The following is a 23,466-nucleotide window of genomic DNA, read 5'->3' on the forward strand; positions in this document are numbered from 1 at the left end:
GACAAAGACCAAATACATACTTATTATATCTCAGTATCACAGGTAGCGAGTGCTTAATAAATGCTACCCATTAGTATTGTTCTTTGTTTTTTTCTTCTCCTGTCAAACTTTCTTTATCCTGGATCTTTCTTCCTCAAGATCCAGATGTGTGATCAGACAGACACTTAAAAAATGTGGCAGTTTCTGGTATCAAGCAGAACAGTGAGGACAAGACTTTTAAGCAGAGGGGACACAAAACCCTTCAAATCACAACTGTACAGAATTCTCCTTAGGACCAACGTTGGTCACAGGTGTCTTCAAAGCAGCCCCTCAGGCCTCTTGCTGTGGCTGCTGTGTTGGAGGAGCAGAGGGCCTGGCACAGTCCTCACAGGTTATTCTTTTTTTTTTTTCAAACATCTTTATTGGAGTATAATTGCTTTACAATGGTGTGTTAGTTTCTGCTTTATAACAAAGTGAATCAGTTATACATATACATATATCCCCATATCCCCTCCCTCTTGCGTCTCCCTCCCACCCTCCCTATCCCACCGCTCTAGGTGGTCACAAAGCACCGAGCTGATCTCCCTGTGCTATGAACCTGCTTCCTACTAGCTATCTATTTTACATTTGGTAGTGTATATATGTCCATGCCACTCTCTCACTTCATCCCAGCTTACCCTTCCCCCTCCCGATGTCCTCCAGTCCATTCTCTACGTCTGTGTCTTTATCCCCTCACAGGTTATTCTGTTGTTGCAGGAGCTTGGCCCGGTAGCCTGCGAGCTCATGGCCTTCTCCACCACCCCCGGGGCCCTCCCTCCTCTTTATTTGCTAGCTCTTTCTAGCAATGGAACCATGCGCTTGTGATCCTCAATATCATTTTTGGTAGAATTATTCTGAGCAAAACTGCAAATACAATAGGGACACTGTTTGAAAATATGCTTCTGATATAGTTTTTCACTTGCCTATAGTCCTTGAGTCATAAGTCTGAGCACTAGGCTTACTACTCAGAGAAAGAGGGTGGTTTGCTCCTAAAAATAGTAAAGATACTGTTTTTCATAGTTCATTCTTGGATATAAGTTTCCACATTAGAACATTCCAAAGCCTAGAATGGGTTACTTTTTTTACAAGGCCATCTTGCTCAAATGCCTGCTCTCAAGAAGGCACGTTCTTCATACTTCCCAGTTGGGGGTAAAGGAAAACAGCATGACAAAATAACTCCCTGGTGAAGGTCCTCTTCTTCACCCACACTAGATTCCTTCACTCTTTCCTCTGGTCTCATTGCTTTTGTTGTATTCTTCTTTCAACCTGTCTTTGCTTTCTCTTTGCCTACTATTATTTATTTCACCCTTCCTTCAGGGTGGGTGGAAGTTCTGCCATATATGTCTATGCTAAGGACAACAATATAGTAATTATACATGTGGTAAGTAGAAAACGAGGTAGGTGCAACCAACTTTATTAATTGGAAACTTCATTCTAATTAAATGGATGTTATCCTAGTAATTTCATAGAAATACCAGGTGACAGAGACGGAGGTGTTCAGAAATTTGTTGCTGCCTTTTGAAATGTAGCAAAACATACCAACCAACCAACAGAAATCTCATCAAGATATGTTGCTTTCAATGATTCTTCTGTGGGCAGGTCACTCTCGCCTTTGAAGCTGATCAGTGTGGTGATATCACATCATCATTAGTGTTCTGAACTTGTATAACACTAGCAAGCAGTATTGGTTGTGGAGGCAAGAATCCTCTTTCTTAATCTAACTCTGTGATTGAGAGCAAACCCTCACACCTGCAGAAAAATAAAAAGCAGTGTATTATAGTCAAGATACCATCCAGAACGCATCTTTCTTGTTCCCAAAAGTCCATGTCACAGATTCATTAGCTTCCCTTGGGGTGCCCACTTAATGCCATTAGTGAACACTTGTAATAACAAGTGTTCATATATTACATATATATATATATATGTAACCAATTTTTTCAATATTCTCAAAAATATACAAGAGTACACAAAATTTTAAAAGGACACCATCCATTTCTAAAGCTAACACCAAATATATACTGTGATTAATTCACAGGATTTACTCACCAAATCCAAAGGGGCACCTTAGAGTAGCTGGGATTAGGAGATACTGAAGTTATCAGAAAACAGACTTTTGACTGAGATTCCATAGTGCTTCCACTCCAGACATTATAATCAGAGTAGCATTTTTGGATTGGGTATCTTCTTTTAGATAGATTTCACCTGTCATGCCTACAGGATTTTTTTCCAAATTTTCTCCCATCTGCTGGGAATTTCTATCTGATATTTTTAAAGTGTCTTTTTCTTTTAGCCAAACACTTTACAGGGATATGTCCTTCTCTAGCTTTAGCATTTTTGTTTCTTTTTCTGTATACCTTTTATGAGGAGGTATCCTTTTAAAACTTCAATTATGTAGTGCTTTTTATTTCTTCACCTAAGCATTTAATGTAATTAATAATCTACAACTTCTTGTCAAGTAAGTCATTGACCATTTCATCCCCTGCAACATGGATACTCTTGGAAGTAGTTAAGTCTTAAGATATTGCTCCATGAATGATTCAATGGAACTTAATCCTTTTGATGAGTATAGATGAGCATGTTTAACAAGAGCATAATGGAAATAATTTCTTCCAGTTTCCTCCAAAGGTCCATATCATGGCTCTCAGTCAAATGACCTTTCCCTCTTATTTAACCTCTGCTCAAGGAGAGAAGATGGGCCAGTGACAACTGGTGTAAAATTCTTGTTTGCGAGTTTCTTCAACTTCCTGGAATGAAATGCTGACTCATTGTTAGAAATGATCCTGTATTTTAGATCCAGGATTCCTGGGATCCAATAAACAGGCAGGGGTCAGCTGGATTTCGATAACTTCCTATTATGCCTGCAGATAACTGACACCATCTGAGATTGCAGTAGAGATCTGAGATAGAAATAGTAACATATGAGTTATTTGGAAAATAATACTCCAGTTCAAATTGTATTCTTCTGTTACTTTCTCAAAGTACATTATTCTTTTTATTTTTTAATTTAATTTTATTTACTTATTTATTTTTGGCTGTGTTGGGTCTTCGTTTCTGTGAGTGGGCTTTCTCTAGTTGAGGCGAGTGGGGGCCACTCTTCATTGCGGTGCACGGGCCTCTCACTGTCGCAGCCTCTCTTGTTGCAGAACTCAAGCTCCAGACGCGCAGGCTCAGTAGTTGTGGTGCACGGGCTTAGTTGCTCCGCGGCATGTGGGATCTTCCCAGACCAGGGCTTGAACCCGTGTCCCCTGCATTGGCAGGCAGATTCTCAACCACTGCACCACCAGGGAAGCCCTGACATTATTCTTTTCTATCAGAGCATTTATAATTTTAATGATGTGTTTGAATGCTTATTCATTAATGTTCATCTCCCCAACTCATCAGGAAGCTCCAAGAGGGCAGGAAGCTTATCCTTCACTATTATTGTTATTGTTTTTGAGGTATTACTTACCTATATAAAAATACACAAATCTTAAGTACACAGGTTGATGAATTTTTATGTGCATATACACCCACATATCTACCACCTAGGTCATGTTATAGACCATTTTCATCACTACAGAAAGTTTTTTAATGTCACTTCAAGTCAGTATTCTGACATATAACTACAGGTTAATTTTGCCTGTTCTTGAACTTCATGTAAATGGAGATATACAGTATATATACTCTTTTATGTCTGGCTTTTTAAAAAACTCAATATAAATGTTTTTGCGATTCATCCATATTTTTCTATGTCTCCAGCTGTTTTTCCCCTATACTAGTATATAATATTCTATTATGTGAATATATCACAATTTATGTGCCATTTTCCTGTAGATAAACATTTGAGCCTTTTCTAGTTTTAGTCACAATGAATAAAGTATCTTATAGGAATCTTTTGATGACAACACATTCATTTCTTTGGGGTATATACCTAGGGTAGAATTCCTGGGTCACAGGGTAGACATATGTTTAACTTTAGTATACACTGCTAAGCAGTTTTCCAAGATAGTTGAAACATTACAACTTCCCCTAGTAGTGACTGAGAGTTCTCATTGCTCCATATCCTTGTCAACACTTAGTGTTGTCAGTCTTTTGGTTTTAGCCATTCTGTTTGGTGTGTAATGGTACTTCATTGGGGTTTTAATTTGTATTTCCCTGATGTGTAATTATGAAATGAAAATCTCCTTCAGGATGATATTTTCTTTCCCACATCTGTAAGTAGACTATTTGTTGGTTGACCAGAGTTAGTTTGACTAAAATAGAGGCAGGTATCATTATATTTCCTGCATTCTGCTGGCCCAGTTTATTAAAGTTCTTTCTTCACTTAAAGTGAACTTTAAAAAGCATAGAATTTCTATTAGAAGTTTTACCTTTACTTTTTGAGACATGAAGAGAAATTATCTCAGTAGAAGGAATTTTCCTGGGGCCATTATTTCTGAAAGTTTGGTTCCAGGAGAGCTTTTGTAAGCTAGTATACTGGGTTGAATATATTTACCCCCAAATTCATATCCACCTAGAACTTTAGAATGTGACTTTTTGGAAATAGGGTCTTTGAAGATGTAATTAGTAAAGATGAGGTCATACTGGATTAGGGTGGGCCCTAAATCCAATGTGGGTATGCTTATAAGAAGGCCATGCAAAGACACAGACATATACAGAGGAAAGAAGGCCATGCGAAGACAGAGGCAGAGGTTGGAGTGATGCAACTACAAGCCAAGGAACACCAAAGATCCCTGGGAGCTACCAGAAGCTAGGAAGAGGCAAAGAAGGATTCCTCCCTAGAGCCTTCCGAGGGAGCATGGCTCTGCTGACACCTTGATTTCAGACTTCTAGCCCACAGAACTATAAGCGACTAAATTTCTGGTGTCTTAAGTCACTCAGCTTGTGCTAATTTGTTACGGCATTCCTAGGAAACTAATACAGATGGCTTAATGGAGAACTTCATATCCAAGGTAACAGAACAGAGTCAGCTAAGAATTCTTAAAGGTACCCCAATGTGGTGCACTAGTGTAGAAGCTCTGCAGTGGAAATAGCAATGCTTCAGGTGTGATTTTCTTTTTTGGTAAAACTGAATAATAAGATGGTGCTGATGAGAAGTACATCCTTAATATTTCAAGATTCACTAAATATTCAAGAATTAGGTCAAACAATATTTCTGAGTTCCATGGGCTCTTAGGAGCTGACTCATTCCTGTTGAAGACTTTCTGTTTCACTTACCTCAAAGGAGAATGAAAGTCTCTCAAGACAGGGCACAGCTCAGTGCCTGGCACAAAGAAAGAGATCAATAAATATTGCTCAATAAGCTTTGCAGTAGATGGGTCTCCTTCAGTTGTCAAGCAACAGAAGCCAATTTAGACTTACTTTTATGGGCTCACAGAACTGTGAAGACTGGGACACAGCTTGTTTCTGGCAGGGCCAGACCCAGGGACTCAGAAGATGCTCTCAGGGGACTGTCTTTCCATTTTTCAGCTCCATGTTAGCTTTATTCGTGGGTACCTTTCTCCCATCTCTCCTTGTAAAGGCAAAGAGAGTCACCAGCAGCTCTAGGCTTACATAATTCTCGCAGTTAAGGATCCTAATGAAAAAAGAAAGGAGTGCTTCTTTCTTACTAGCTCCAGAAAAAGCCGAGTGTAAAGCTCTGACTTATCCCGGGTAAAAATAACTGTGGTGGGGTGTGGAGAACACTGGACGGGCCCAGGTCACATGTAGTTAAACCACAAGGATGGAGAATGAGTGGGATATTTCTCTCAAGAGACCTCAGCAAACAAAAAACATATCCATCACCTGCCTAACGCAGTCATTTGGAGTCGTCTTTGGAATGGATTGCCATGCTGTTAGTTGCTCAGATTTTTTTTATAGCTTCCCCTGTTGTCTCTAGAAGTTTCATTCTGTCATTCAGCAGTCAGAAGAAAGCAAACCATCAGCCACAGCTCTTTTCTGGAGCAAACTTCCCTGGGTTAATATGCAAAATCCAGTAGAATACAACTATAGGATCTCCAAAGGAATAAAGACACTAATGGAAATTTAAAAGAATAAAAGCACTAAGAATGAACCTCATTGGTTCCTAGCACACAAAAGACCCATTTTAAGATTGGCAGAGCCAGGTAGCACTGCAAGGAATCTTCAAATTTCTGAACCCTGAATGAAATCAAGTGGAGTAATCAGTTTGAAAAAGAGAGGCATCTATGCCTGCAGAACCAAATTAGGCCTGATTGAGATGCTTCATCATCTTCTCGTTGACGACTGAGAATTCTTTCTATCTCCAAAAGACAAGAATTAATCAAACTAACTTTTTAACTACTCAAAATAAATAGGATTTGGGATGCAAGCACATTTATTTTATATTAAAAAAGGGGAAAATTGAGTCAGAAATGATTAGCAGCTAGCATTTATTATGAAATACTTATTATATGTCAGGTACTATGCTAAATGCTTTATATGAAATAGTTAATCCCCCCAACATCCTTATAAGGCAGATATACCATCTCTGAGCTACTTCTAGAATTTTCCATTCAGCAGTTTACAAGGTATTTTTCAATAATGCATTATAATTTTAAAATCCCACCTCTATGGTCTTGAGTATAGAATGGGGAAGCAAAAGCCACAGAGGATGAAGCCCAATAACACATGTAAGGAGAGGACTGGCCCAGGGCCCGACCCAGCACCTGAAGGGGGCTCAGTTCACCCTCGGGGGCTCTTGTTCACTCCGGGCCCATTCTGTTGCCACTTCTAGCTCCACATCTGGTGGACTGGTCTCGTTAAAGTCCTAAGAACAATGAGAGTGAGCTGCCACAGCAAAGCAGAAACAGACCAAAAGAATGAAGACACTGTCTGAGGGCATGTCCCAGGAGTCCAGGCACTGTTCGCTCCTGAGAGTGACAGGCAGCAGGCAGGCGGTGCTTCCAGGCTCCTTCCTGTGCCACCTGGCTGGCATTTCTCAGGGTACATGCTGCACGTCAGAGTTCTCTCAAAACACAGGCTCTCTCTTTCTCTAATGCTTCTCGGAGATCCTTGAGCTTCTGGCTTATCACAAGAAGTATTCCTGCTGTTCCAGAAGTAATTTTTTTCATACCTGAACGCCTGCTGATAGTTGAGACTTGGGCCTGTGAAGCAATCCTGGACGTGGTCATGACTGAAAATCCTGCTACAGCAGCCCTCTCCCTGACACACTGACTATTTAAAAAATGATTTCTTTTAACTTTACAAAAGGATATATGATCTTTTACAAAAATTAGAAGTCAACAAGTAAAAGGAAGAAAACAAGAAACATAATCTCATCTGCCTAGTTAATACACTAGTTCATGTCCTTCTAAATCTCTTCATCTCTCCCTACAAAGGGTTCATGTAATGCAAACTATTTTGTGATTTGCTTTTTGCATTTAATGATATTCAAGTAAATGTTTTCCTATATCTGCAAATATACTACTATCGCTCATGATTGTATAACAGAGTAGTAGTCCACTGTGTGGGTACAACTATTTTTACATTTAAAAGTATGGTAGGTGCCTTTATGCTCTGATGTCATATGAAAGCAGACATTGAAATGATTAGCTGGCAAACGTAAAAAAGAAAAATTGTTAATGGTTGTTTTCCTAGTGGTATATCAAATAATTGGTTTGGTTACTTTTTCCCGAGACCAATACCTTTTTTTTTTACTGCATTAACTTAATTGGTCTGTAGCTCTGAGGTTCTGTGCATAGATCCTAAATGCTCCTGAAAAGCTAAACAGAAATATTAGATAAACATTTGATGTAGGTTTCCCTGCCAAGAGTCAGAGCTGTCTGCTTTGCTTTCCCTGGCACGCTGGCTGGAATGCTAGCCTTGTTTACGTTCTGGGGACCATGCAACGTCATTAGACGTGGGAGGGAGGGTGCAGGAGGTGAGAGGCACTTATAGCCTGCTGCTCCTCGGGTGCTTTCTCCTTGAACAGACTTCATCTTGTCACTGAAATGATTCTTTGTCATTTGTGGAGGCTTCCTGGCAGTAATATTTAGGAATAGTGCCTTTCTCGGTTTTCTTTCTTGTTTTATTAGCCAATGTGTAAGACAGTGCTCCCTTGCTTACCGCACTATTCTTAGGCTGTTGACGGGAATGGAAGAGAAAACAGGAGTGTTTGCTAGAGCTTTTGAATCAAGAAGGAGCATCTTTCCTTTAAGGAGACTCAGGAAGGCTGTGCTGCATACGGCCACACCCCTGAAACTGATGGTTCACAACCTGTCACCCTGCAGCGCAGTGACATATCTACACAGGGGTTATATTTTGTACACTTACCCCCCTAGTCTTCCAAGTATGTGCTGTTAACCACTGCACCACCTTTCTGGGGAGCGCGTCTCCAGCAGCAGAGCTGCAGCTTCCCTGGAGGTCTTTCCCCTAATCTTGACCCTAAGACAGATCCCGTGTTGGTACCACCCTTCTGCCTGGCACCGGCTGGCTGGGAGCAGCCTCTGACAGTGGGTTACCTCCATTTCAGATCTGCTAAAGAGCTTTGCATCACTAAGTTCTAAGACCTCTTGTGGTGAAACAGACGAGTTGGCAGTGGGAACACAGCATATTGTCAGAGAGCAAACTAAGAAAAGGATAAATTCAGAGGCAGAGGTTGTGTGAGGAACTAGGCATGTTCTTAGAGCTGGGTTTCCCCAAGACCCCCCAAGGGCACACAGCCCATCATCTGGGACAAGAGTTAGCTTGTTATCTCTGGCCCCAGCCTCCCTCTGGCTGACAGGTCTCCTCCTCTCTCTGCATTTCTAACCTTGGTTCTGGCTTCTCTTATCCTGGAGGCTCTTGCTCTGGCCTCTAAAATTTCCCCTGAGTTTAATGGTATTTCAGCACCAGGCCCCGACTCTTGTGTTTTGACTTGTCAAATTTGACCTCTTTCTTTGTCATTGCCCTCTTTTCTCACCTTGCCCTGCTACCCTGGGCTGCAAACCCCTCCCATAGTGGGGTCCTACACATCCCAGACATCTGGGGGACACCTGCTCCTCTTCTGCCCCCTAGTCATCTCAAGTGGCACTGAAGCACCAGGATGCATAATTAACTCCTGGGGGCTGGACCATCTTTTAAAGGCCTACCAGGATCCAGGTTCCTGTGCAGGCTCAGCTGTTTCTCACTAGGTTTGCTTAAAAGCACCACTCTGGCCTGAGACGACAGTGTTGTGGGACCTGGGCCCTTCCTGCACTGGTGCTCCATAAGCACTGCATAAGGCCTGATAGGCCCACAGCCACTTCCCTCCCATACATGTTTTTACAGGACAGAAATAGAAGAGTAGGAGGCAAATGAGTCATCATGGGACCATAATCTCCTCTCTGAATAACAGAAATCCCCTAGATTATGGTCTGACCTCCTTTTCTTGTATCACCTTTTGTCCTGAGAGAGACCTTTGCACAGAAGAGAGAGAAAAATCCTTTGTTTATTGCATTTGCCATTTGGGATCAGTTATTGAGAGGTGGTATATTTGTGAGTAGACAGTCACTAACAAGCAGCACTGTACTGATCCTCATCCCGAATGATCCAGCATTTTCCATGAGCAGAGTATGAGAATCTTTGAAGCGCCAAATTAAAACGAGGCTCCACCTATGATCTCAATGAGAATGAACAAGTCCTTAGTTCCATTGATAATAAGGAAATTATTCACTTACGTGTGTCAGCCACTGAGAGAAGTGGCCTTTCCTTGACAATTTGCATCTCATTTTGTGCTTGGAGGCTGGGGTTCTGGGATCCTGGATTCCCAGTGTGGTACTCATCCCCATTTGAGTATAGCAACAAACCTGCAGTTGTGTCATGCTGCTATGAGAGTTGCCAAACTCTCCTTATTTGCATGATTAATGAATTTTTCTCATTTGCATTTTTGAGCATATTACAAGTCCTATATCCTAGTCCAATGTTTTGCAAACTTTATATTGGGCATCAAAATCTCCTGGAAGAATTGTTAAAACAGATTCCTGGGCCCTATCGCCAAAGATTCTGATTCAGTAGGTCTGATGTGGGGCCTGAAAATTTGCATTTCTACAAGCTCTCTGGTGATACAGACACTGCTTGTCCCTGGACCTCACTTATAGTAGCACTCCTCTAATCCACCATCCATCTCCCAGGAGAGAGGATGATGGAGATTTAAAGAAAGAGGGCAGTCTTAGTAAGCTTCCGCTATGCAAAGTACAATTATGTAACAAGACAGCAGTCTTACGACCTGCTGTTAGCACATAAAAAGAAAAATCAAACTTGAAACAGTTAGCAGATATACCTGTCTATAGAATAGAGGGAATTGCCATAACCACCATGAAGACTTAGGTGGAATCAGAGAGCAAGGAGGATATGACATAGGGAAGCCTTGCCCATTATCAGAGCCAGGGATTGTGTTACCAAACCGAACTTGGGTCCATTCACCTATGAGCAGCAAGGCCAATCTACTGATACTGGGTTGTGGTGAAGGAAAGTACAGCATTTATTGCAGGGCATTAAGTAAGGAGAATGGGCAGTCAGCTAATGTTCAAAAGACCCAAAATCCTCATTGGCTTTCAGGGAAGGATTTTAAAGTCAACATTTGGGGTAAGGGTTGCAGCTCGTGAAATTTTTTCTGATTGGTTGGTGGTGAGGTAAAGGGTGTTGTTTTGGGAATCTTAACCATCAGCCTTCTGGTTCCAACCAGTCTGGAGTCTATGTGCTTGTGGTCTGTGTGCAGTCACCATCCTCCACTTGGGTGGGGGAGTCTTAATTCTTGCCAAACAACTCAAAGACATGCATCAGATTGTTATGTATATCCTTTGAGGAGGAAGTAGGACTATGTTTTATCACTGAACTATTGTTTAAGCTATTATTACTTTTCTTGTTTGATTGCTTTTCCTTTGTTTCTGCATTCCTTCACTTCCCTAATTAGTAACTGCTGGAGCTTGCTCTTTGGAACTCAGGGAAGGCTTAGGAGACTAAAGCATTTTTCGACAAATAAGAAACAAGGGACATGGGGGGATTTTGTACCTGGGAAGGCACCACAGGGTCCGGTTCAGTTTCAACTGTAGAAAGAAATTGGGAATTGAGAGATATGTGTTGTTAAAAAGAAATAACTAGCTCAAAACGACATCATTTGTCCTCCCTCCCATCCCCCACTACAGCAAAGCAAGACAATTGCAGTTTCAACCCCTCCCAGAAATGTGACCTTTAAAACAGTGAATCTGAAATTTCTTGATCAACACTAGTGAGGTGATCTGCATGATAAAGATCCCTGCCATTCCCTTCTCCCAAAAGATGATGGCCTGGCCTGGAACAATCCTTTCTTTTCTTTTGCTAATATTTTCTTGCCCCACTCTCCTTCTGCCTATAAAAACCTTCATTTTGTACAACCCCTCAGAGGTGTGCCCTTATAGTTGCTAAATGGGATGCTTCCTAATTGATGAATTGTTGAATAAAGCTAATTAGATCTTCATATTTACTCAGTTGAATTTTGTTTTTTAACAGTGTGTCTCTGATTTCCCCTCTCTGAGCTCCAGACTAGGGTGTAGGATAAATTGAGGGGAGCACCCAAGGCAGGGAACACTTGCTTTTAAGGATGATGGGAAGAGCCCACTGGCAGGGGCCTGCCCTGAATTGTCTGGGGAGCAGCCATATCAACTGGAAGCACACAATCACATGTCGGGGTTCTGTTGTAGCACAGATGGGACACAGAAGTATCTGAGAGCCTGGTCACCATAGTAGGGTCAACATAGCTCTTCAGAAAATACTATCCAGGATTGAGCAAAGGCCCAAGAAAGGTTCTAGTTCGAGATCATAGCCAGGCCTCAGAGAAGTCTTTAGTGTCTGCAAGAGGTGGTGGTGGTGGTGGGGGGGGGTGTACCCAATCAGGTCAGCACATGCTATTGGGTCCCACCAGGCTGTGAGAGGCTGGGTCATGAGCAGCTGGGTTCTCCAGCCACAGGGTTCCACTGCAAGGGCCAGGAGAGCAGGATGTAACTAGCTAATTAAGGAATGCCACCCAGGGGACTAGTGGATAACGTGTTTCCTGGGCCTCTGCTAGCACGCATGGTGACTTTGTGCATATTAGAATAAGGTGCATTTATGGGCAGAGGGAAGGCAAAAGGCACACCTCTGGGAGGCTCAACTGGAGGAATCACCCATTCTCCAGGCTGATGCAGTTCCAGCCAGTCAGGGCTTGGCAAGCAGGGCATGGGCTAGAACAAAACACCCACCCCAAGCACACTGAGGCCCCTTTGTTCAAGACACAAATGGACTGACCACAGCAGCTAGACCCCCACCTCTTCTTGGCTACCTCCTTACCCCCAGACATCAGCTTAGAACTGGGAGGAGTAGAGGCTATCTACAAGCATTTTGATTCCAGAAAACTCAATTTACCTAAATGGACTATTTCAATGACCAGGATGCACTAAGCGTTAAGCTGAGATAGCCATATGATTAAAATTTTTATTTTTCCTGCTTAAAGAATAGGGACTTGGGAGAAAGGTCAGATTGGTGATAGACTGAAATTTTTGGTAGATTGTTTGCAAAGATGTCTGTAAAGATTCCTCCCACCCTGTATGCATGCACCTCTGCAATGTGACTTTGCTGCACCTCCCATCCAGAGGAGGAATCTATTTCTCCACCCCTTGGATCTGGGCTTGGCCATCTGACTTTCTTTGGCCAATGAGACATTAGTAAACATGAAGCAAGCAGAGGTTTAAAATATGCTTATGCTCTGGAGCTTGCCTTCTATTTTATTTGGGAATCCTCTGACACCATGTGAACTACCCTGGCTGAGCCTGTTGGAGGATGAGATACCTTGTGCAGAGAGGCTTGAGAACTGCAAAAACTCTCAGCATGATGGCTCCATCCAAACCCCTGCACTAAGAGACTTGACCAAACTCTAGCATGGCTTCTAGCAGCCACCAGCACCCCCTGAGTTCCTATCTAGAAGCTCAGGGCTGCCAAATGAATTTGTTTCAGCCAACACCTAAAGATAGGTCCTTGACTTCCCTCTCTTAGAGCATTTATTTTTAAAAAGCTGACAATTATAATCCTTCTGACTTTTTCAGATGTATATATATATATATACATATATATATATATATATATATTCATAACATATATATATATATATATATATTCATAACATATATATATATCCTACAACAAGGACCTGAAAGTCATTCCTTTTTCTAAAAAAATTTTTTTTCTACAGCAGGTTTTCATTATCTATTTTATACATATTAGTGTATATATGTCAATCCCCTTCTCCCAATTCATCCCACCCCCACCGCCCCCCCCCCAACTTTCCCCCCTTGGTGTCCATACGTTTGTTCTCTACATCTGTGTCTCTATTTCTGCCTTGCAAACTGGTTCATCTGTGCCACTTTTCTAGATTCCACATGTGTGCGTTAATATATGATATTTGTTTTTATCTTTCTGACTTACTTCACTCTGTATGACAGTCTCTAGGTCCATCCATGTCTCTACAAATGATCCAGTTTCGTTCCTTTTTATGGCTGAGTAATATTCCATTGTATATATGTACCACATCTTCTTTATCCATTTGTCTGTCGATGGGCATTTAGGTTGCTTCCATGTCCTGGCTATTGTAAATAGTGCTGCAATGAACGTTGGGGTGCATGTGTCTTTTTGAATTATGGTTTTCTCGGGGTATATGCCCAGAAGTGGGATTGCTGGGTCATATGGTAATCCTATTTTTAATTTTTTAAGGGACCTCCATATTGTTCTCCATAGTGGCTGTATCAATTTACATTCCCACCAACAGTGCAAGAGGGTTCCCTTTTCTCCACACCCTCTTCAGCATTTGTTGTTTGTAGATTTTCTGATGATGCCCATTCTAACTGGTGTGAGGTGATACCTCATTGTAGTTTTGATTTGCATTTCTCTAATAATTAGTGATGTTGAGCATCTTTTCATGTGCCTCTTGGCCATCTGTATGTCTTCTTTGGAGAAATGTCTATTTAGGTCTTCTGCCCATTTTTGGATTGGGCTCTTTTGTTTTTTTAATAGTGAACTGCATGAACTCTTTATATATTTTGGAGATTAATCCCTTGTCGGTTGCTTCATTTGCAAATATTTTCTCCCATTCTGAGGGTTGTCTTTTCATCTTGTTTATGGTTTTCCTTTACTGTGCAAAAGATTTCAAGTTTAATTAGGTCCCATTTGTTTATTTTTGTTTTTATTTCCATTACGCTAGGAGGTGGGTCAAAAAAGATCTTGCTGTGATTTATGTCAAAGAGCGTTCTTCCTATGTTTTCCTCTAAGAGTTTTATAGTGTCCGGTCTTACATTTAGGTCTTTAATCCATTTTGAGTTTATTTTTGTGTATGGTGTTAGGGAGTGTTCTAATTTCATTCTTTTACATGTAGCTGTCCAGTTTTCCCAGCACCACTTATTGAAGAGACTGTCTTTTCTCCATTGTATATCCTTGCCTCCTTTATCATAGATTAGTTGACCATAGGTGCATGGGTTTATTTCTGGGCTTTCTAGCGTGTTCCATTGATCTATATTTCTGTTTTTGTACCAGTACCATATTGTCTTGATTACTGTAGCTTTGTAGCATAGTCTGAAGTTAGGGAGTCTGATTCCCCCAGCTCTGTTTTTCTTTCTCAAGATGGCTTTGGCTATTCATGGTCTTTTGTGTTTCCATACAAATTGTAAAAAATTTTTTGTTCTAATTCTGAATAATGCCATTGGTAATTTGATAGGGATTGCATTGAATCTGTAGATTGCTTTGGGTAGTATAGTCATTTTGACAATATTGATTCTTCCAATCCAAGAACATATTATATCTCTTCATCTATTTGTGTCATCTTTTATTTCTTTCATCAGTATCTTCTAGCTCTCTGAGTACAGGTCTTTTGCCTCCTTAGGTAGGTTTATTCCTAGGTATTTTATTCTTTTTGATGTGATGGTAAATGGGATTGAGAGGAAAACACAGGCAGAACACTCTCTGACATAAATTGCAGCAAGATCTTTTTTGATCCATCTCCTAGAGTAATGAAAATAAAAACAAAAATAAACAAATGGGACCTAATTAAACTTGAAATCTTTTGTATAGCAAAGGAAATCATACACACAAAAAAGACAACCCTCAGAATGGGAGGAAATATTTGCAAATGAAGCAACCGACAAGGGATTAATCTCCAAAATATACAAACATCTCATGCAGCTCAAGAGCAAAAAAACAAACAACCCAATCAAAAAATGGGCAGAAGATCTAAATAGACATTTCTCCAATGAAGACATACAGATGGCCAAAAAACACATGAAAAGATGCTCAACATCACTAATTATTAGAGAAATTTAAATAAAAACTACAAGAGATATCACCTCACTGCAGTCAGAATAGTCATCATCAAAACAATCTACAAACAATAAATGCTGGAGAGGGTGTGGAGAAAACAGAACCCTCTTACACTGTTGATGGGAATGTAAATTGGTACAGCCACTATGGAGAAGAGTACGGAGGTTCCTTAAGAAGCTAAAAATACAGCTACCATATGATCCAGCAATCCCATTCCTGGACATATATCCAGAGAAAACCATAATTTGAAAAGATACATGCACCCCAATGTTCATTGCAGCACTATTTACAATTGCCAGGACATGGAAGCAACCTAAATGTCCATCAACAGAGGAATGAAATAAAGAAGATGTGGTACATATATACAATGGAATATTACTCAGCCATAAAGAGAATGAAATAATGTCATTTGCAGCAACATGGCTGGACCTGGAGATTGTCATACTGAGTGAAGTAAGTCAGACAGAGAAAGATGAATATAATATGATATCACTTATATGTGGAATCTAAAAAAAATGGTACAAATGGACTTATTTACAAAACAAAAATAGAGTCACAGATGTAGAAAATAAACTTATAGTTGCCGGGGGGAAGGGGTGGGGGAGGGATAAATTGGGAGATTGGGATTGACATATACACACTACTATATATGAAGTAGATAACTAATAAAGACTTACTGTGTAGCACAGGAACTCTGCTCAGTACCCTGTAATAGCCTATATGGGAAAAGAATCTAAAAAAGAATGGATATATGTATGTGTATAACTGACTCACTTTGCTATACACCTGAAACTAACACAACATTGTAAATCAACTATACTCCAATTTAAATAAATAAATAAAGAGATTTCATTCATTCAACGTTGAGCGCCTATTATTTCTTAGGAGTTGGGAATACAAGGATGAATATGATGAAGTAACTGTCTTGCACAAGACATTAAAAGTAAAGGCAGAAGTTAATATAACATTGTAAATCAACTATACTTCAGTGAAATAATTTTTTAAAAAAAATAAAGGCAGAACTGGGATTAAAATAGAAAACTATATGGCTCCAGTACTTGTGTTCATCTCACTATGTCAGACACCCATTCATTGACTTACTCAGAGCCAGTTTCTGGGCCAGGTGATATGGCCAGGAAGTCACCAGGGCATGAAACAGCTGGGACTTGACCCCTGATCTCCCATACCAGCTCAATGTTCCTTCCACACCACTGTAGTCTTTGTGACCCAAAACTGGGCAAACCCCATGAGAAAGGCTAAGTGGGGTTGGGGGTTTGGTCTACCCTGGTTCAGAGGCACCCACCAAAATGGAAAACCCTTTCCAAGTCTTACTGAGTGCCCACTGGCCACCTCCCCTCCCCACTGCTGGAAAGGGACACCCACTTTGTACCTCATCCTTTGCTTCTGCTTCCTTCCTGGGCTGCCTGCAAGATGCCAGGGACTTAGTGTAGGCTTTATTTATTCCTGTCTCCTTGAGGTTTTGCTTATGTGTACTTCCCAGTTTCCAAAGCGCTGAAAGATATATTGTCTTTTTTTTTTTTTCCTTCCATGCAGTTTATTGCAGAGCCACTCACAGAATAACTCATTTTACAACGAGATTGCTACAAATGTAGCATGCACTTTAATTTAGGGTTGTCCTTGCTGCTCTGTTAGAGCCATCGGTGTTGACCTCTGGGATTTGTCTCACCTAATGAGGGTTGCAGCAAATATGAATTTTGCCTGAATGTCTACATTTTTAGAAGGAGGTTTAGGATTGTTTAAATACAGGTTAAATCCATTTAATTGAGCAAGCATTTTAAGGTCCATTGAAGTGTAACCATCAATAATGGAATCTCCCAGGTTGGAGGCTGAGGGGATAGCAGTGATGAATGAGGCAGTCTGTGTCCCCTGGGAGGCTTTTGTTTAATTGAAAGGGAGGCTGATGGAGAGCAGGGGTCAGCAAACATTTTCTGGAAAGAGTCAGATAGTAAATATTTTAGGCCCTGTAGGCCATAGCGTCTCTGAAACAACTACTCAATTCTGCCTCTGCAGCATAAGAACAGACATAGCCAATAGTAAACAAGTGGGCATGGCTATGTTCCAATAAAACTTTATTTACAAAAACAAGTAGTGGGACAGATTTGGCCAACCAGCCATAATATGCTGACTCCTGGTTTAGAGCAAGGTCTCTGCCACAAGACTGCCCATCTTACAGCCCACTGCCTTCAACTGTGGGACTTTGGTCAATTCACTTAATCCCTCCAAGTCTTAGATTTCTTATAAGTGGGAATGGGGATAAAAGCTGCCTCATGGAATTGTTCTAAAACTGAATGAGATAGGGCTTCCTTAGGGCAGTGGCTGGCTCCTGGTAAGAACTCAGTAAATGTTAATTATTACTACTAGGCCAGGAGCCCATTCAGAAGCCTCTCTCTGGTGAGGACATCACTATAGCAGTGATGACAGGGATAGAAGTAGAGAAAGGGGACTCTAAACCATAAAGTGCTGTAAACAAATTCTCTTAGAAGTGAAAGTCTTACACAAGGCCATTGTGAAGAGGTGTGTGAAGGTCAGAGAGCCTTCTGAGGCTTCTTCTGACACCCCCTTTCCCCAACAAATATGGCTGTCTTTGCTCTGCTCTCATCACATCTTGTGCAAACATCTGTTAGGGGTTTGGTGGTTCCTCTGAGGTAACCAATAGTTAATGTCTGTCCCCACTCCACTGGGAGCCTCTCCTTCTGGGATTTCAGGACCTGGAAGAGGGCTGGGCTCAATGTTAGGTGATTAGTAAGTATTGTTTTTGTGTACTTTTCAGTGTTTAGGATTCCATATATGTAAAGAAACAGCTCTGCTGTAACAGCCCTGAGCTCTACAAAGCCAGTCAGTCCAGCTTTGAGGGAGGGAGTTTTGGAAGGACCCTCCCATAGTGCTGCTAACATCCTCTTCCTTTTCACTGCAGTTCCTAAGCTGGATCTTCCCCATTCTCTGAATGTCTGTTTTCTTTATTTCTAAAAGTCAAGAACTGATCCTGTAACACTTACAGAATGTTCTTGAATAACCAATTGACCCCTGATTATTAAATGAATAATCTTCTTTTACTCATAGAAATGAAAAACAAGTTAAAATGCCAAAGTCAAATAATCCAAGCATGGTAATTCTGTGGTGGATGAAGGTCATGCCACTGTACAGAGACCCAGATAAACAGAGTGAGTGCAAGCCAGACAGCCAGCTCTCCATCACACACACGGTAGGCATCCTCCAGCGCCTTCCTGGCACAGTCTGGAAGTGTGTTGCCAACTGGGGACACGGCTGACATCCACCTCAGTTCTAACAGACGCAGATCAATGGACCTGGCAGCTTGTTCATCTTTATTTGAGTTGCTTTTGAAAGTCCAGGGTAGGGAAAGCCAACAGGCTCTGCAGCACAATGTGCTATTGGCCTTGGCCACAGGCACTTCTGCTGTCTGCCTCTCTCCGCTATGGTGAGTCATTCTCAACAGGGGGAGGCGGGAGGGGGAAAGGGGCCTCTTTGCAAGGATGTGGAGCTGGCCCGCCACATCCCAGTTCTTTGTGCAAACTGGGCATTGTTACTCACTTCTGTCTGAGACACAGAACCAGGAATGTAGCAGAAGGGAAGAATGGGGGCCTGGGAGAGGAAGAACAACACCGACACGTATCAGTGCCTGGGCAAGCATAGTGCTAGAGGCTGACACACATCCTCACATGAAATTCCCACAAAAAGTCTGAGTCCTCCATGCCAGAGCACTTCTTTACCCTGGATCCTAGGTATGAAGGCAATTATCCAGCCTGAATCAACCTCCACAAACCTCCAAGAGGTTCTGTCACTGCCCCACGCTCTCCCCAAGACCAGTCAGCACTTGCTATACTTGCTTTTCTCAAACTCAGCATTCTCTCTTTCACCACAGAACCTTTCCAAGTGCTATGCCTTCTATCTGGAACTCTCTTCCCTTCCTGACTCCCCTTCCTCCAGCGTTTTGTCTCAGTAACTCAATATTTATACCTCAGTTCTCCTTCGTCAGGAAAGCTTCAACTCACCCTGCAGTGTAGGTCAAGTATCTTAGGTACAAGCTGCATTTCTCCCTTTCAAACCTCTTACCTCAGTTTGTAATCACCTTTATTAGCAATAAGTCAGTAGTTAATGCAGTGAGTGTTTTATCCCCATTGTTAGCACAGTTCCTGGCTCTAGAGTTGAACTACTAGGACTTAAATCTTATCTCCAACACCTACCAGCTGTAGAACAAGGGCAAATCACTACATCTGCCTATGCCTCAGTTTCTTCATCTATAAAATGGGCATTAGAATGGTGTCGACATCATAGAGTCGTTGGGACGATTAAGCAAGTAAACCCCTGAGGTGCTGATGCTGCCTCTTCTCCTTGGTGTTGACACCTGCTTGGATGTCTGCATTCACAGGTACAGTCAGGACCTCAGCCTGAACCACTCCTGACTTCTTGTTTTGACCAACTGGTTTTGCTGTCAGATTGGTTCATTTCTGCCTGGTCAGTCCATGATTTTTCCCTTCGACTCTGACCCTGTTTCTAGCCCCAAAGCTGACATGGACATCACTAGCCCTGGCTCTCGTCCAGGTTGTGACCACTGCTCTGGAGGAAGGAGAGACAGTGGTGACAGCGAGGTGGAATTGGATGGACCGAGCTCTGACCTGGAGACACCACCATCTACAGGCTGGGAGTCAGTGAGGGGCCGAGATGACAAGCAGAACAATTTCAAGACCAAAAATCTGCCCTTTTGTCACATTTTCCCACACTCCCCTCCCTGACCTGGGCAGCATCCTGTCCTGTTCCCTTCCCTCTTGACCTGAAAACAGCACTGGGGAGAATATTGTTGGTGATATTTTCCATTATAATCACTCTTCTACTATGTTAAGATTACATTTTACATGTTTAGATTATTTATTTTATCTTAAATTAGTTTTTAGTTATAAAAGTAATACAAATTTACACAGTTTAAAAGTTAAAACTGGGGCTTCCCTGGTGGCGCAGTGGTTGAGAATCTGCCTGCCAATGCAGGGGACACGGGTTCGAGCCCTGGTCTGGGAAGATCCCACGTGCCGCGGAGCTACTAAGCCCGTGCACCGCAACTACTGAGCCTGCGCGTCTGGAGCGTGTGCTCCGCAACCAGAGAGGTCGCGATACTGAGAGGCCCGTGCACTGCGATGAAGAGTGGCCCCTGCTCGCCGCAACTAGAGAAAGCCCACTCACAGAAACGAAGACCCAACACAGCCAAAAATGAATAAAGAAAGAAAGAAAGAAAGAAGCTTTCATTAAAAAAAAAAAAAGTTAAAACTGATCAGAAGCATAGAAAAGTTATGAAAAAGCTCTCCTTCACTTACCTATACTTGCACATCCCATCTCCTTCTGAAGGGTAGCCACGCTCTATGGTGTGTCCTTCTAGAAAAAGTTTGGCAAATATGCAATTTATACAAAAATATGTATTATACATCCCTTTCTGCACTAATGATATATTATACATATTGTCCTGCACAAGGGCACTTCTTTTAATAAAGCTGTAACTTTGTTTTATTTTAAAAGATAAATAGAGACTGAAGGAGAAACAAAGACATTCAAAATGCCACTTGTCAAGCTGTGCTTCTTCAAACATTATTGATATATGACTCATTCTTCTCAAGGCAATAACATTCTGTTCAGAAAATTCAGAAAAGGTCATCACTTTAAAATCAAAGGAAAACTTTGGTCTTAAATAGAGATTTAACAGTACTTGTTCAGAGTAGGCATTTATCACCAATAGCGACACCACTATTGATATCATTATTAGTATATTCTAGAAGGGAAGGCTGCCTAAGAAGAGCTGATTACTCCTTCCTTTCTGCCACTGTTATTCCTTAAATACACACTGTAGTCACATCTATATTTTAGGTTTATAACTGTGTGTTTGTATTTCTTTCCTTTTGAGTCTTATTTATCTTTCAAGCCCAATGGGCTCAACAGTGTCTGGTACATAACATGCAATCAGTCTTTGCGCTGTCAATCCCTATGTAAAGACTTAGCTTCAACTCTTAAATATAAACAGGCAACCAAGGGTCATCAGACTTAAGGAAAGCTAAGTCATGGGATCCAGGAAATTAGGAAGCTAACACAAAAAGGAGATGAAGAGAATAACCAGGATGATGGCAGAAGTAAGTTCCAAGGCAGTAGCTCTGTAGCAGGCCTAGAAAGAAACCAGAGGAGATGGAGCAAAAGAACAGAGGATGTCTCCAAGGAAAAAGTGTATTTAATAGGTTAGCTGATGTATTTGACCATACTGAGGGAAACTTTACAGCTTTGTAAGTGAATCTGGCTGTAAATTGGCAATAAGTACATAAAAAGAACTAAAGGAATAAAAAATAACACAATCCTTAGCTCCAAGAAAAACAAGAAGTTCTACAGGAAAGCAAAATAAATAATGTTTGTATAGTCATAAAAATATAAACACAAAATAGTAATTTAACCAAAACTTGGGATATAAACATACTTGGGATGTAAATATACTTGGAAAATGAGATGGAAGAGAAGTATAATAAAGCTTATCTTTCAGAGTATGAAGTCAATAGACAATGTCTATAAAATTGAAGAAAAACCAGCAAGAAACTTCTGTTAAAGCATATTACTTAGACAGTATGGAGGTTACTTAAAAAATTAAAAATAGAATTACCACATGATTCAGTAATTCCACTTCTAGGTATATATCCAAAAGAAGTGAAAGAAGGATCTCAAAGAGATATTTGTATACCCATGTTCATTACAGCCTTATTCACAATGGCCAAGAGTGAATATCCATCAGTGAATAAATGGATAAAGAAAATGTGGTATATGCACACAATGGATTATTACGTATCCTTAAAAAAGAAAGCAGTTCTGCCATTTATGTTCAAATGGATGAACCTGGAGGACATTGTGTTAAGTGAAATAAACCAGTTACAAAAAGACAAATGTTGTATGATTCCACTTATATATGATATCTAGTCAAACTCATAGAAACAGAAAGTAGAACTGTGATTGTCAGGGGCTGGTTGGGGCGGAGGGGATGGAGAGTGTTGTTCAATGTGTATAGAGTTGCAAGATGAAAAATTTCTAGAGATCTGTTGCACAACACTGTAAATATAGTTCACACCACTGAAGCGTACACTTAAAAATGGTTAAGAGGTAAATTTTGTATGTTTTTTACCCAATTAAGAAAACTCATGGGGGGAGTTCACTGGTGGCACAGTGGTTAAGAATCTGCCTGCCAATGCAGGTGATACGGGTTTGAGCCCTGGTCCAGGAAGATCCCACATGCTGCGAAGCAACTAAGCCCATGTGCCAAAACTACTGAGCCTGTGCTCTAGAGCCCACGAGCCACAACTACTGAGCCCTCATGCCAGAACTACTGAAGCTCTCGCGCCTAGAGCCCATGCTCCACAACAAAGACAAGCCACTGCAATGAGAAGCCCATGCACCACAACGAAGAGTAGCCCCCGCTCGCCACATCTAGAGAAAGCCTGCATGCAGCAACGAAGACCTAACGCAGCCAAAAAAAAAAAAACCCTCATCGACTGTACAGTTAAAATATATGCATTTTATTGTATGTAAGCTATACCTTAATGAATTTGAAATGAGCAAAAAAGAAGAAAAAACATGTTACTTAGAGAAAACACTAGAAGAAACAGCTCTTTTAAAAAATCTCTTTAAAAAGGTCATCTCTGGTGGTGGGGGGCGGAGGTAGAGCAGGGACTACTAGTTCACACTATGTGTACAATTAAATGTTAAATGTTATATTATGCTCATATACTGCTCAGAAAAAATAAACAATACATTTAAAAAATCCATTCAAGGACATGAGTAAACACTGAGGTTTCATGGAAAAATGGGTCAAGGTTATGATTCAAAAAGAAATACAAAGAGATAATGAAAATAAGAAAAAAGTGTTCAAAGCTATTAGTAACAAAAGAAATCCAATGATACACTATTTTTCCTATTAAAATAACAAATAGTAATAAAAATCATATCATTCAATGATGGCATAGATGGAATGAGAAGAAGAATTAAAAACAAGACCCATATATATGCTGTCTACAAGAGACCCACTTCAGACCTAGGGACACATACAGACTGAAAGTGAGGGGATGGAAAAAGATATTCCATGCAAATGGAAATCAAAAGAAAGCTGGAGTAGCTATACTCATATCAGATAAAATAGACTTTAAA

Source organism: Balaenoptera musculus, chromosome 17 (genome assembly GCF_009873245.2).
Source record: "Balaenoptera musculus isolate JJ_BM4_2016_0621 chromosome 17, mBalMus1.pri.v3, whole genome shotgun sequence".
Lineage (NCBI taxonomy): Eukaryota > Metazoa > Chordata > Mammalia > Artiodactyla > Balaenopteridae > Balaenoptera > Balaenoptera musculus.